We start from the raw sequence: 13,973 nt of genomic DNA on the forward strand, positions 1-13,973 counted from the left end.
TTGTACCAAACATCTTTTTCTTAAACGCTAATTTCTGTACAAAAAAATCGAGTTAAACATAATAAAACGAATACCAAACTGAGTCTATGCATAGAAACATAGTTTCTAAAACAAAGACACAAAAAAAGTTTGTTTAATTGTATATTTGTTGGAAAATCATTGTAAACCAAGAGACAAAACAAATTTAAAAAAAAAACAACAATGAAAACTCGAACCTTAGTATTTTAAATAAGAACGTTTGATAATGGAATGAGATTCTAGTTCTACCCGTCAGAGGTATTTAGATTAAAACTAATTGTGAAGTGACCTTTGAAAAAGAAGAACGTGGAAAAGGGATGAGTCCTGACGTAATAATCTGCATAACTTATACATCTACATGCAAGGTTATGAAATATTCTGGTGATTAATATATTGTAATGAAGAACAATTTGATTTTTGATAATATATTCTTAGAAACTGAACAGAATCATTTGAGGGGCTAATTTATCGTATGCCATGATAGTTTTGTTGAATTTATGTATTCTTAGAGTCAGTATTTCCGTCATATGCCCAAATGACTGTCATTGGAATGGAAAATGTGATGCCAATAGTGGTAAATGCCAGTGTTTTCAAGGTTTTGGTGGTAATGATTGTGATGTTGACTGCGGATGTAAAGGCCACGGGACATGTAAATCTGGTTCGTTTTAAATTATAATTGTTACGTAATTTAAGATAAATATTAGCTTAGTAACATTGTCAGAAAATGTTATATTTCAATGAAAGAACAGAACAAAAACCGTACATGCAATAGATTTGTAATGCTGTTAGTCATTTCAAACTCACAATGAGGCCGTCATCACTTCGCAATAATTACTGAAGATTTTATGTAAACCGTTTGAGCGGAACCCTTATACATTGATAACGCTGCCTCTAACAAATAAAAAATACTGTCCGACAATGCAAATGTTAAATTCATAAATAAGCCCCTTTAAATAACTTGGCAATAAATTATGTATGGATAGAATTAAAAAAAAAATATGAAGAAGATTATTTTTTTGATTTGGACTAACTAAATTAATTTACTTTTTATTAAGACAATACCTGCCTCTGTCAAGATGGTTGGAAATGATATGTAGCGCATCACAAATGTATTTGGGACTGTCAGTGTCCAAATGGTCAGTGTTTTAAATTACATGTAATAAACAATATTGTATGAATAATTAACATCTGCATTACACGTCTGAGGAATTAGCTAGTATGTTAATAACATAGCCAATTACATCAACTTTTATACGCAAAGAACGTTTGTAAAATCAAATACACTGTGTGATAAACTACCACTTGAGCTTCAATGATTTCATATATGAAAGACCACAAAAGACTCAAAGACTAGAAACTCCAATAGAACTATCTGCTGTTCTCGAATGTAAATTTAGGCGACAGTAGTTTACTAATGTTTAAATGTGGCAAAAAGGCTTTGACAAGTCCGCGTTTTCAAAATATTGATGAATCATACATTCGTGTATTAGTTTTCTCCGCTAATAAAGGTTATCGGTACCAATTGTGAAACGGAAGTTTATAGTCATTAATACACATATGATACGGTATTAATCAGGATGAACGATGATCATCTCCTTTAATATTTGTTTGAGCTATGACATGTGTTTCATTACTTTGCAGGGATACAGTGCATAGGTCCTGGTATATGTGGCTGTTCTACAAACTGTCATCAAGGTAATTCGTGGAATGGTCAGTGCGAATGCTTTCAATGATATACTGGACATGACTGTTCTCATTATAACCCAAATATGTATGTTACTCTTTCATACACAGATTTTCACACCACACACAATTATACACCGATTCTCACAACTTTTTTTTTCTGTTGAATTAATGAATATAAATTAAGAATGTATGTTACTCATTTATACACAAATCTTTACAACACCTTGTTTTTTTAGTAGAAATAATGAGTGTAAATTTAGAAAAGCGCCTAGGAAACAACAACGTTATAAAAGTTTATTTTCATTTTCTAGCTGCTGCTGAAAGCTAGTCCACGAGGTATATCATCAGCTTATTATTCAGTGTTTCGTCCCTTACGCGACTTATAGTATACGTTTCTTAAAGTTCCTGCGCTGTCTATTTCAAAGGGACCTGTTAACCTCTACAAATGTTCAAAACCGAAAATCAGATCAGTTTAGAAGTGTTTAGTTTGCCTAATAATGACGTGGTGACTTGAGGCAAAAACACTACATAAAAATCTAAATAATGTACAAAACGGACCTAACTCAATAAATATCGAGCGAAATTACAAAGACGGAGATTAGCTAGATTATGAGATGGAAGTTACTATTACCCCTTACAATTGCTTAACAGTCAAATAAGATGGCAGCTGTTAATCGCCTCCCAAGAAGTGAATATATTCAACCAAATCGATGTTATCAAAAGTCTTTATCAGAATATATGTAAAAGGTTGCATTTCTAAATTCGTTCAGAGGTCATTCAAATGTTCTCTACAATGACTATGTCCTTACTGGAAGAATGTGGGTATGAATCTTGGTGGTCTCTCTTACTATTCATCTGAATTAAAATTTGTTGATATTGCTAAACTTTCTCAGTCCTGGATTACACAGAGAACCAGTAGACCCAATTCAAATGAATGGGATACGCATGAACAACATTTGCTGAATTGGAGAAATGACGGATATCTTGCTTCTCTACCAGGTATATATATTCTGCATTTGTTTCTCCAAAAGTGTTTTCATTGATTGCGACAATGTTTATTTCATACCGGAAGATTAATTTCCTCTCATGTCACGCCTATCCTCAATTCTTATCAGTAGAGTGTTTAAAAAATGACCGATCTATAAAAGCCTAGCAAGGAGACCTTTGGACAGAAATATTTAACGGTGCCCTGCCTTTGGAAATGGAAAAACAATTGCTATTCTGAATATATGTATTTGAGAACAAAATTAAAACCAAAGAACATTGAATGTTAAAGTAAGAGAAGTACTATATGGTAATATGAGAAAACATCACGAAAGATAAAAGCAGCGGAGGGTGTGTCTAAAATAGGAATGAAAGAAGAAGTTTGCATCAACTAGGGATGGATCATACTATTTGGACTCCTTTCAAATTGTATTTACCGAAGCATCCTGTATTTTTTGTTGTTGTCAACTGACATGCACGAATGAAAAAAGAAATATTTTAGTAATCAGAATGGCTACAAATTTACAGGACAAACACATAAATTTTCGTCTTGGTCTCCCTCATGCATAGTTCTAATTCCTTTTCCTGGTTTTAGTTTTTTGTTTTATCAGCTCTTCAACGTTTGTATTAAGTTTTGGATTTTCAATTATTTCATCCTAGTGCATCACTAAAGATACATAATTTGTCAAAATGCGGATCTGGTGCAGTTATATTGGTATCTTAAATATATTTGTATACAAAAAAGTGAGATAATTATACTAGTTAGAGATGAGGACACTATCCAAGTCAAACGGTGTTTAAAGCATATTGTTTAAACATATATATAAAGGTTTGCATTACTATATTGAAAGCTTCAACATAGTAATTGTTTTAAGATAGCCGCAAAGTTTGTAAAACGGACTTTTTTTCTATTCCTGTTGTTTTAATGGACAATATAAAAATAATCCCCATGTTCTACTTGGCTTTCCATACACTTTTAAATACACAATATTCTTCCGTTTATGATCAGTCAAATATTTATTCATTTCAGATAATATGAGATTAGGTAAACTGATGTTAAGAGATACCATAGGCCTCTATGCTCCAAAAGGAAATTACACTCTACTGTACGACGGAGAGGGAGACATATCTTTATAATTTAATAATAAAGAAATAAACTTACATTTTTAACTTAAAAATATCTTTTCTATATAATTTTATTACATTCTGAGGCGTACAAGAAGTTTGAAAACGCTTGGTATTTATATTTGATGCCGGGATAATACGTATGACGTCACGTGTATGACGTCACCTTGTTTAGTTGCCAAGACGATAGCATCATTTCGCAGAATTTCTGTTTATGAAATTTTACACCGAAATAAAATAACTGATATGGAGTGATTGGTTTATTTAGCATTAGACTGAAGCTTAGCCTACGTAAAACGTAGGTTTTACTGTCGCAAATTAACCTGGACGTCTTAATAACATGGGCGTGACGCGGAACAGCCAAGTTTTTATATTAATGCATTTTCGCTGAAAGTAGATTTACTATGAGCAACTGGTGGACGATACATGTGTATAGGTCGTCATTTAATACCTTTTTACAAATATGAGCGATAATTAAAACAATAGAATATGTTGAAATATATAAGCAAATATTATCAGGCAATAAAGAAATTAATAATATTTTCAAATCATGCCACACACGAATCAGCCTGGAACAAAATAAAATGAATTTAACATATAGGAATTCATTTGGGACAGAGAACTTAAACTTTAATCTACATAGAGAACTCTAAATGTAAAGTAGAGAGCAAGAAAGATTATAAGATCAACTTTGGTTCACTTTTAGGTAGAATGGTTATTGATATAAACGAAGGAAAAGCGGGCATCGAACTTATTCTCAGCAAAACAAATCCAGCCAACCCTGTTCGAAAAGTTCGTTTTATTATGCCAGGATTTGAAGATCGATACGAGAAATTTCCATTTTATCCACCATTTTTGGAAACTATGAAACGATATTCTGAACAACGGTATATGGACATACGGTAGAGATTTTGTGACGCCAATGGAAACACTATACCAATTTCCTTATAGATAGCTTCCGATTGGCGAAACCAAATTCAGCATGTTATCCTGACTGCTAGTGAAACAATTCTAGTTTGTTTAAGCCTTATATAGTTTATCCTTGCCATCAGATAAGGATCTCTTTTAATTTCGGTTCTCAAACAAGAAAATCAACTGACGTTTTGTCAAGATCTATAATAAAGCCAAAGAAAACAACTTTGAGCGTGACTCGCCTAAAGTCACTTATGAACGCAAAATTGCTATGACCAGTAAATTGTGATTCGTTGCTTTGATATTACAAATGCAAAACTAAATGGCAAATTTTGTGAATTTTTTTTTTCAAAGTTGGAAGGCCATGAACACATTATGTATAATGTCAAAGTTACCGTCAAAGTTACCATATATATATAAATTGTCCCTAAGTAATCTTAAAATATATAACTATCTATGTTGTTTTATTAACAATTCTTATTTGTTATTTTTCTCAATTGGAAGGCCATCTTCTTTACTAAATATTGTAGGGTTAAATATTTGCTTTAACTGTTGCGAATTGTGAAATAATTGAACTGTGTCGTAACATCTAAATAATAGCTATGCTATATGTTCAAATCTAGCCTGAACCTACAACATGGGACAATAGACGAAAACAGGAACATTATACAAACACGGGATCAGAAGGGGCAGCCATTGAACACATGATAGATTTAAGCAATCGGATTGGTGCAAATCCATGGTTTAATATGCCTCATGCTGCAGATGACAACTTCATCACCCAGTTTGCTAAGTTAGTAGGAAAGACCCTTCGTAATGATTAGAAGGTAAATAGCAACTATTTTATTGTTTGATTTTTTTTTTCAATTGTCAACTTCCCATTTCTCAGCAGTAACATACCCTCATCTCCGACATATGGAGTTTAAATAAATCATTTATTACGTTACGCTTATGCATTTTCACATCATATGGACTTCGTTAACATTGGGTGCTGATTAAAAATATCTTTTTCAACAGATATGTGAAGCAGAATGACTGAAATCGACACTGCATACGTTTTACGCAATTAGTTATGATGTTTCTTTTGTAAGCACGATTGGAAATTGTGTTATGTCTTATCGTTTGTGGTTTGAATTCTGTAATTTCGGTACATTTCACATATGTCTTATTTGTCAGTATAGTCGAGTTAATTTCCATTGATAAAGTATTGTGTTAGTCCAAATAATTATGACGTCGTCACAGCATTAATTTAAAATAGCCTTTCAAGACCGTCATAATCATGATAATATTTGGACTAGTATTGTGAAAATAATTTAGAATTTTTGGATCTAGTTCCATATAATTGTATGAATTTCAAGATTGATATACACGTCACAAAAATACGTCACTTTTTGTGGCGTTGATCCATTCTTGTGACGCGCAGTTTGTGGTGTCCTGTGCTGTCGTTAATTTATGGGAGATGTCCGTTGTTATTCTGCGGGTAACATGTTGTAATGCACTATTATATTATTTATTTATGTATTTCTCTGTGCTGAGTGTCCTTGCGTTTATTTGTACTGTATTCCTGTCACGAAGTGTTGTCATTTTAGCGGTATTTTTCGACATTGCCATATAAGCGGGAGGTTTGGCTGGCCATAAAACCAGGTTCAACCCACCATTTTCTTAAAATGTCCTGTACTAAGTCAGGAATATAGCAGTTGTTATCAAATAGTCCGTTTCTGAGTATGTTGGCGTTTGTTTTTGGTGCAGTTTAGTGTTTCTGTTGTTCCGTTGTTTTTCTCTTATAGTTGATGTGTTTTCCTCGGTTTTAGTTTGTAACCCGAATTTGTTTTCTCTTAATCGATTTATGACTATTGAACAGCGGTATACTACTGTTGCCTTTATTTACGGTCACCATCACAATGGCATATTGGTTGACCGATACGATGTGTCGGTGTTTCGACTCATAAGCGACATTTTCGATTTCTTAGATCTTAAGATACCAGTGTACTTTTCTGATCTGTAATTTTACCGATTGTGACATTTTGACTGAGTGTGGATTTACATAGCGAGTGGTGCATACACCACAAGAGACGCTTACATTGTCGACGCACCCGGTCTTGTTCCTTTTGGAGGTAAATGCTTTTCCTTAAGATTTTCTTTGTTTAACTCTAAAGTAACATATGTGAAATAATTTTAGGTCGTTGTATTCCTTAATTCTAGCATGGTAACATTCATTCTACCTACTTGATTAGTAGAAATATGCGTTTGATTTAAGATTTACATTGAATATTCAAATGGAGTATGGAATGGAATATTTCGACAGACTCATTATACCCAGGAACAAGGCACGAAACTCCACCTTGATCCAAATAGCCGGAGAGCAGGAATGAGATACTATAATAAGAGATCTTCCGAAATTATGCAAATTTGGAAAACGGTTTGTTAAATCAGATTGGTAAATGCTAATAATAATGTGAGTTAGATAGTTAAAATAATTGTTCCTGTACAAAAATGTTAAAAGAATCAAATATTTTGACAAACGTTCATTGTGTAAATTAACAGTTAGAACATATTTTTCTTCTAACTGAAAGAACCGTCTTTGTTGAGATATCTTGTTCAATATAAAGTCTTTAATATGCTATCAATATGTATATTTATAATAATATCGCAATGAAGTTATTACCCATAATTCACGCATAATACATAGGAAGGAAAGTGATTAAGGGTAATTATAACACAAGAAAAAAAGCCCGTATCGGTACCACAAAATAATACTCTGAGTACAGACATACTGGAAAACTTTATAATATAATAAATTTATAATTTTTCATTTCCCGGCGAAACTTCGGAAGCATCATCTGTAGACACAGAAATATTATACAACAGATGTCTTATTAATTAAGTCTTATATTTTAAAACAATCAAATGTTACTAAATAACCACACCTTCCAGTATAGTGTGGATACCTATATGTATTAGTGTTGCTCTCAGTTAGAACTTGCGGTCACAAGTCACAATCGTTTGTAGCTATTATTTCAGAACTAACTAATAAAGTATTTGACCAAATGCAATAAAAAATTGTTTTGCTTGGATATTTAAAAGTTGAAATATGGTAAAATTGATTTAGGTGTTCGGATCACAACCTGACAAAATTGTACCAGTTTGGGCATGGCAGACAGGTTACCAAGACTACACAAGACAAGCCATTGAAGATTTGTGAAATAGAACACGAAACTTCAAAGCAATAGCTATTACTGGTTATTTCGATTGCAATAACTTCGCAGGCAAGCATGCAAGTGTGATGCATATATACAACTGGTTTTTCGTTTATACATACAAATGAAACACGAAAATGAATATCTGTTATTTTTCAAGAAATTTGTTGTTTTGCAAAAATTAAACATATAATGAATTAAAGAAATTGTTAATTTAAACTGTTTTTTTTTTTTTTTTCATTATAGGCAGCAGAGATGCTAAACATGTCGAATATTCAAATGGAGACATATTGCAATAATCAAATGTCGCAATCAGAGTCGTCATTTTAATATTATATGGACCTCGCCAAGGTGAATATTCAATAAGAAAGACTTACGAGTGTTTACTGTCTTTGAAGTATCTTCCTCACAGAAAGCTTTCTATTGTTTTAAAATAGTGTGGGTTTTTTGGTATCGATACAGAAATTCTAAATTATGGTGATCAAATCGTTTATAACTAGGAATAATTAGTTATATTAAAATTGTCTACGCACTCTGTAGTACTAGCCTTTCGTTGATATGTGTCCCAAACAATTTTACGTTAAAGATCCGATGCCACAAGAAACCCTAAATGTTCCACAAATATTGTAAAGACTAGCCAGAAAAAATAGTAGAGAATGACAACAAGTAAAAAAAATTAAAACAACAAAAATACCGAACTCCAAGAAAATTCAGAACGGACAGTCCCTCAACAATTGGCAAAATCAAAAGCATCAAACACATCAAACGAATGGAAAACAACTGTCATATTCCTGACTTGGTACAGGCATTTTCTTATGTAAAAACTCGACTGGCTGGAATAAGAAAGTCGATTATAGAATCGGAGTAATGTATAATTATAATCAATTAATCAGTGCCAAGAAGTCATATTGTTTTAGTACATGACTAAGACAACAAATTTCTACTGTCAAACATATTTCAATCCGAAAATGTTTAATAAAAATACACTTATTGTATAGTCTAATATGATGAACAAAACAATAAAACACATACATTTTTTTTAAAAGATCCCCTTTGTTTTATATGTATAATGTAAGAAGTAGTAGACTGTAAAATTTCAATTTGAAATTAAACTTATTATATTCCTTAATTTAGAAACATGGACTTAAACTTCTGATGTACGAAGACGGACCATCAATAATGGAAGGCAGTGCCATTGCCCACGGAATTAGTCACGACGACGTCATGAATAAAGCAATCGCATTTAATAGAGATCAACACATCAAGTCTGTAGTTAACAATCTTCTTGAAGCTTGGTATAAGATTGTGAAAAATGATCCACAAAATTCTTCACCAGGTAAGAACTAATCATTTTAAGCAGCATTGATATTCAGGTTTGGGTCTTAGGAATTTAAAGCTATATCTATTCATATGAATAGATGCGTATTCTTGAATATCGTAGTTATATTCCCTTGTATTTTAGGGGTTTAGATGAATGGGTGCTCAGTTCTTTGTCATTAGTTTTGACGATGTGCTCATGTTCAAATTTCTATCTTTCAATGATAAAAGTGTGTAGAATGACTATTAGACATTTTCGATAACTAATCTATACTGACACTTACACCTATGCAAAGGACGACAGGTAACCTTTCTGAGAAGGGTCATCTCAAGGTATAGATTGACCACTGGCATTTATATTATATATTGTTTTCTAATTTACATTTTAAATACTGTATAAAACATATATTATCAAGCATTTGTTAGTCTATTGGCTCTGTTATGTAGCGGCGAATAGACCGATCTTTATATTGTACTTTGCAAAAAAATGGGGGGCTTTCTGTAAATTTGTAGAACTTACACAGAAACAGGAACGTGCATTTTAATAGCGTGAAACATAACGTTTAAATATATAGATTATATGATACTATATTTAGGAAAATAGCTGACGTCGGCGACAAAGTCGGCCTGCACAGACCTAACTTACGGCATATAATTTGTTCATTTGTTGTCTCTACAGCGTCACGAATACTTTATAGCACTTCAATTCGCCAATTGTATTTTTTATCGTAACACAGTATTCCGTTAAAAGTCTATTGAATTTCCTGCATTTTCCCTTAAGATCGACAGGTTTTCGAGCAAATTGCTGCCGTGAGTATTGCGTCAGTATAGGATACCGAATTCGATAAATTTTGTCTGCAATTGGGATAAGACAATTCCCGACCTATTTGCTGCAATAGCATAAAATTTGAGCATCGTTCTGTTGTCAAACTATATATTTCTGTAGATGTCCCATCAATCGTGCCCTCTGCGATCGATAATTTTAACCAATTTCACAGAAACTACCTCCGTGCATTGACTGTTGACCATGTAGTAAGTGATCCAGTTTTCTCATTAAAACTGGGTATAATCTCATCGTTAACGGTTCAGTGCAAACATAGAAAGCGAAAGTTGAATTTGTTGATGGAGACATTAAGAAAAACCAAATAGAATCACAAATTCATCATTAAAAAAATCCCAAACTAATGAAAGCACTCGGTGTTTCTAGCGCCGATTCCGAATAAAAAAACATTATAAGATCAATTACAGAATTTGTATATTTTTTACCTCCAATTAAATTTTAAGAGGCAATTCATTCAGTAAATTTCGACGTCTTGATACGGTCCCGTATATCGGTGTCGGTATAAGTGTCTGTGAAGACGACTTTTCGAAAATGTCTAATACCTCTATAAGGTGTATATTTACAATATTAAAATTATCTACAAATTCAACGATCAAATAAGAATGTGTATCTGTTTATTTAAGTTTCTTATCTATGTATTCTTTACAGGTGGGTTGTTCAATTATTTTTCCTCAACTGGTACTCCATCAAAATATGGCAGCTGGGGAATGCTTGAATACACAGGACAAGATCCTTGAACAGTACCTAAGTATGTAGCGACTCAGAGTTTCATTACGCGTCATTATAGTCATAATTCTGTAGACATACCGTGCAGTTTCCTTCAGCACACAACCCTTGGATATGGTTGTTTCCTGCAGAAACGCGGGGCTCTTAATTGGTGGTGCGCTGTAACTGACGATGATGGCGTCACTTGGTCGGTAAATATATATTGCCTGTTATGAATCACAATCGAAGAAAGTAGCATTCGCATTGATTTAAATTTCGGACTGTTGAAAATATAGTCAATATAATATAGTGGTAATGAATACGATGATAAAAGTTTTTATTGGTATTCACATAGGCAACAAAAGACACAAAGAAGCAGTATGATAGGAAGCCATTTGAAGAATTGAAATTTTTAGCTTGTACAGGGTCATACAGTTATGAATGAAGCCTGAAAAATAAGAACTGCATAAAAAGAAAAAAGTGTAGAAAGAAAAACCCAAAATACGACAAAAATGTTACCAAGTATTTTTCCGTTAATGCACTATTAGAGTAGCTTTCATCAATGAAAAGAAAAATCTATAAACTAAATGATCAAAACTTGTTTTGAAAAGTGTCAGTTATTGAACAATCTTTTTTCTAGTTATTAATGAAAGTTGGTTAAAAGTTGCCCGTTTGTAATGAATAGAGAGATTGTGTAATAACAGAAATAAATTTTGTATATAATGAATTTTAGAATATCTATAGAAGTGAAACATGATAGAATAATCTTTTGTTTTAGTACTATGTAGACGTTGGCAGCCCTGGAGATACTCTTGTACTGGATGGATTTAACCCTACTACACATACAGTGTTTGTCAGATGGGTAAACAAGATTGGGGTTAACAACTATCACAGCATGGACACAAGAACAGGAAATAACTGGAAAACGTAAGCGTTTTGAAGTATAGGTTTCCAGTTTTGTTTGTTTTTTTTATTTTGCTTTTGTTATTTGTTTTTATTTCTTTTTTATGAACTACTACGAATTTCAATAAAATTTTATTAACTTGTAAAGTTGATAATTTTTTCTTTCATCCTTTTTGTTTAAAGTTCCTATATATACCCCTGAATTATATCATTTGTAACTACTTATTCCCCAATGTAATCTAGAATTGCCATGCGAGCTGTTTTCATCTTTTATCTGACATAGACATTTGTAACTCGTTCTCCTCATCAAAAGCTGAAGCAAATGAATCGATTAAGTAAAAAAAATCCAAGACTGATTTTACGATATTTTAAAACTTTGATTCAGACCGGATCAAAAATAACCATCTAGAATAAAAGTTGGCTTAATAACTGAAAATTCGAAGATCTTTAAGAAAACCTGTGTACAAAATATGTCAGAAAGTCTCATTGAATGGTATTAACCGAGAATAATGTATTTGGTGCATATTAGCTACAAAATGCTACCTTCGTCAGATAACTTATATAGAAGCTGAAGATAACAAGAACTATGTGTTTCTTCTTGATAACCGCTATTTCAACTAAAACCTACGTAAGAAATGGTTCTTTTATTTTTATTACTTGGTGTTGTTACGTAGATACTTACGAGATATGTCCGAGACACGATGTATTCACAATAGATATTATGTTTTCCGTCAAGATTTATGCCAATCATTTCATCTTTTCTGACAGAGCGTATAGGGAAATACATATGTATACACAATTTGTTTTGACAATTTTTACACCCTTTTAAACAAACTATTAGTAAAAAGAATAGTTCTTAAAACAATTCTAAAATAACGTTGTTGTCAAGTGAACTATGCCGGATCCTTCCGGTGACTTTTTTCGTTGTAAATCAATAAATGTTACATATCTAGGAATCGATGATGGGAATTTTTTTTTACGTTTTATGTTGGTTTTTTCTTTTATTGTTTTTAGCTACATTTACCCAACGAGCTCTTATTCTTTTTAAAATCTTGTTTTTTATTACATATAACTGTTTGTATCAAGGTTTGATCAGTAGGTCGAATAAGATAATATACATTCAAGTTCGAATCAAGCATTTTAATAGTAAACAAATAAGTATGTTACAGTAAATACCTTGTTCACCATCTTTTTATTTCTTTTTCTATGAAATTTTACAATATTTCAATTGCTTAATAGTATAGAATAATTTTATTTTAAAAAATATTTGGGCATTTTCACCATTTTCATGTGGATGATTACTCTAGCTCAACAATTTTGACTGTGTTTTTCTATGTATGGCGTTGAAAATGATTTGACACAATGAATGAACATATTTTTTTAGTGAAACGTCTTTTTGTCGTACATCTCATAGGTTCAAAGCAGGACAACTTTTCATTTCGTATATTATACTGTCTTGCCCAAATTTTTCTTCTTTTTTTTTGTTTGAATTTATTTAGTATTTTTGTTACGAATTATCAAATGTACATTGACAACGAGGAACTTTGTACTCTTTTTTGTATTATAAGTGTTTGATAAATTGCTGCTATTCTTAGTTAGCCCTATCATTTTAAGAACAATTCAAATTATTACTAGTACTTTAATATTTTACATGCATATCTTAACTTTTCTTACAACATACATGAAACAAAAGTAAAAATATATGGTTTACGCACAAGAAATAACTATTAGATGAATACATCATGTAAATGCTGAAATAAATCTCCCTCTTTTTTGCAGTCAGACGAGCTTTGATTACCACAGTGCTCTAGCCTCCAGAAAAATCAAACGTGGACTACCTAATGGTGTTTATAACTATTTAGATACACAGTCCAGGTGCACTTGAAAGATCTAAATAATCCAGCTGTCTCACTGCCGTTTTTCATTACAAAATAAAAAAAATCTTGAACATTGTGGGTTGAATAATTCATTGAATTCTTTAGTTTTGATGAAAAGCTATTTATTTTAAATATTTTGGTATAATTCTATGCTCAACCGAACCGTCGGATCAGGGTAAGCTATGTGCATCACTAAACGTCAGTCCATCGTTTCTCATCCTTCTTTTAAATTTGAACACTTCAATTTTGAGTTGTAACATTCTAATAAGAATCAGATCTTTAACTCTGCTCCTTTTATAATTGTTTGCATCGGCTTACACTTTACATGACGCGGCTTACACGCGCGATAAACAAGTCTTACGGATCAGAGTGGAAGATCTTATTTTAATTCGATTGATCATGTGAAAT

At 32.2% G+C, this 13,973-nt stretch overlaps 1 long non-coding RNA gene and 1 pseudogene across 1 annotated transcript; both read left to right on the plus strand.

Moving 5' to 3' along the window:
- Positions 1 to 553: 553 nt before the first annotated feature.
- Positions 554 to 8,050, plus strand: LOC127728869 (uncharacterized; annotated as a pseudogene).
- A 128-nt stretch (positions 8,051 to 8,178) lies between these two features.
- LOC127729215 (uncharacterized) lies at positions 8,179 to 13,597 on the plus strand. The gene is made up of 5 exons (XR_007994548.1): positions 8,179 to 8,273; positions 9,057 to 9,258; positions 10,729 to 10,997; positions 11,564 to 11,712; positions 13,468 to 13,597. It is a non-coding gene; the product is annotated as an uncharacterized LOC127729215 (long non-coding RNA).
- Positions 13,598 to 13,973: the final 376 nt, after the last annotated feature.

Source organism: Mytilus californianus, unplaced genomic scaffold (assembly GCF_021869535.1).
Source record: "Mytilus californianus isolate M0D057914Y unplaced genomic scaffold, xbMytCali1.0.p SCAF_2, whole genome shotgun sequence".
In the NCBI taxonomy this organism is placed as follows: domain Eukaryota; kingdom Metazoa; phylum Mollusca; class Bivalvia; order Mytilida; family Mytilidae; genus Mytilus; species Mytilus californianus.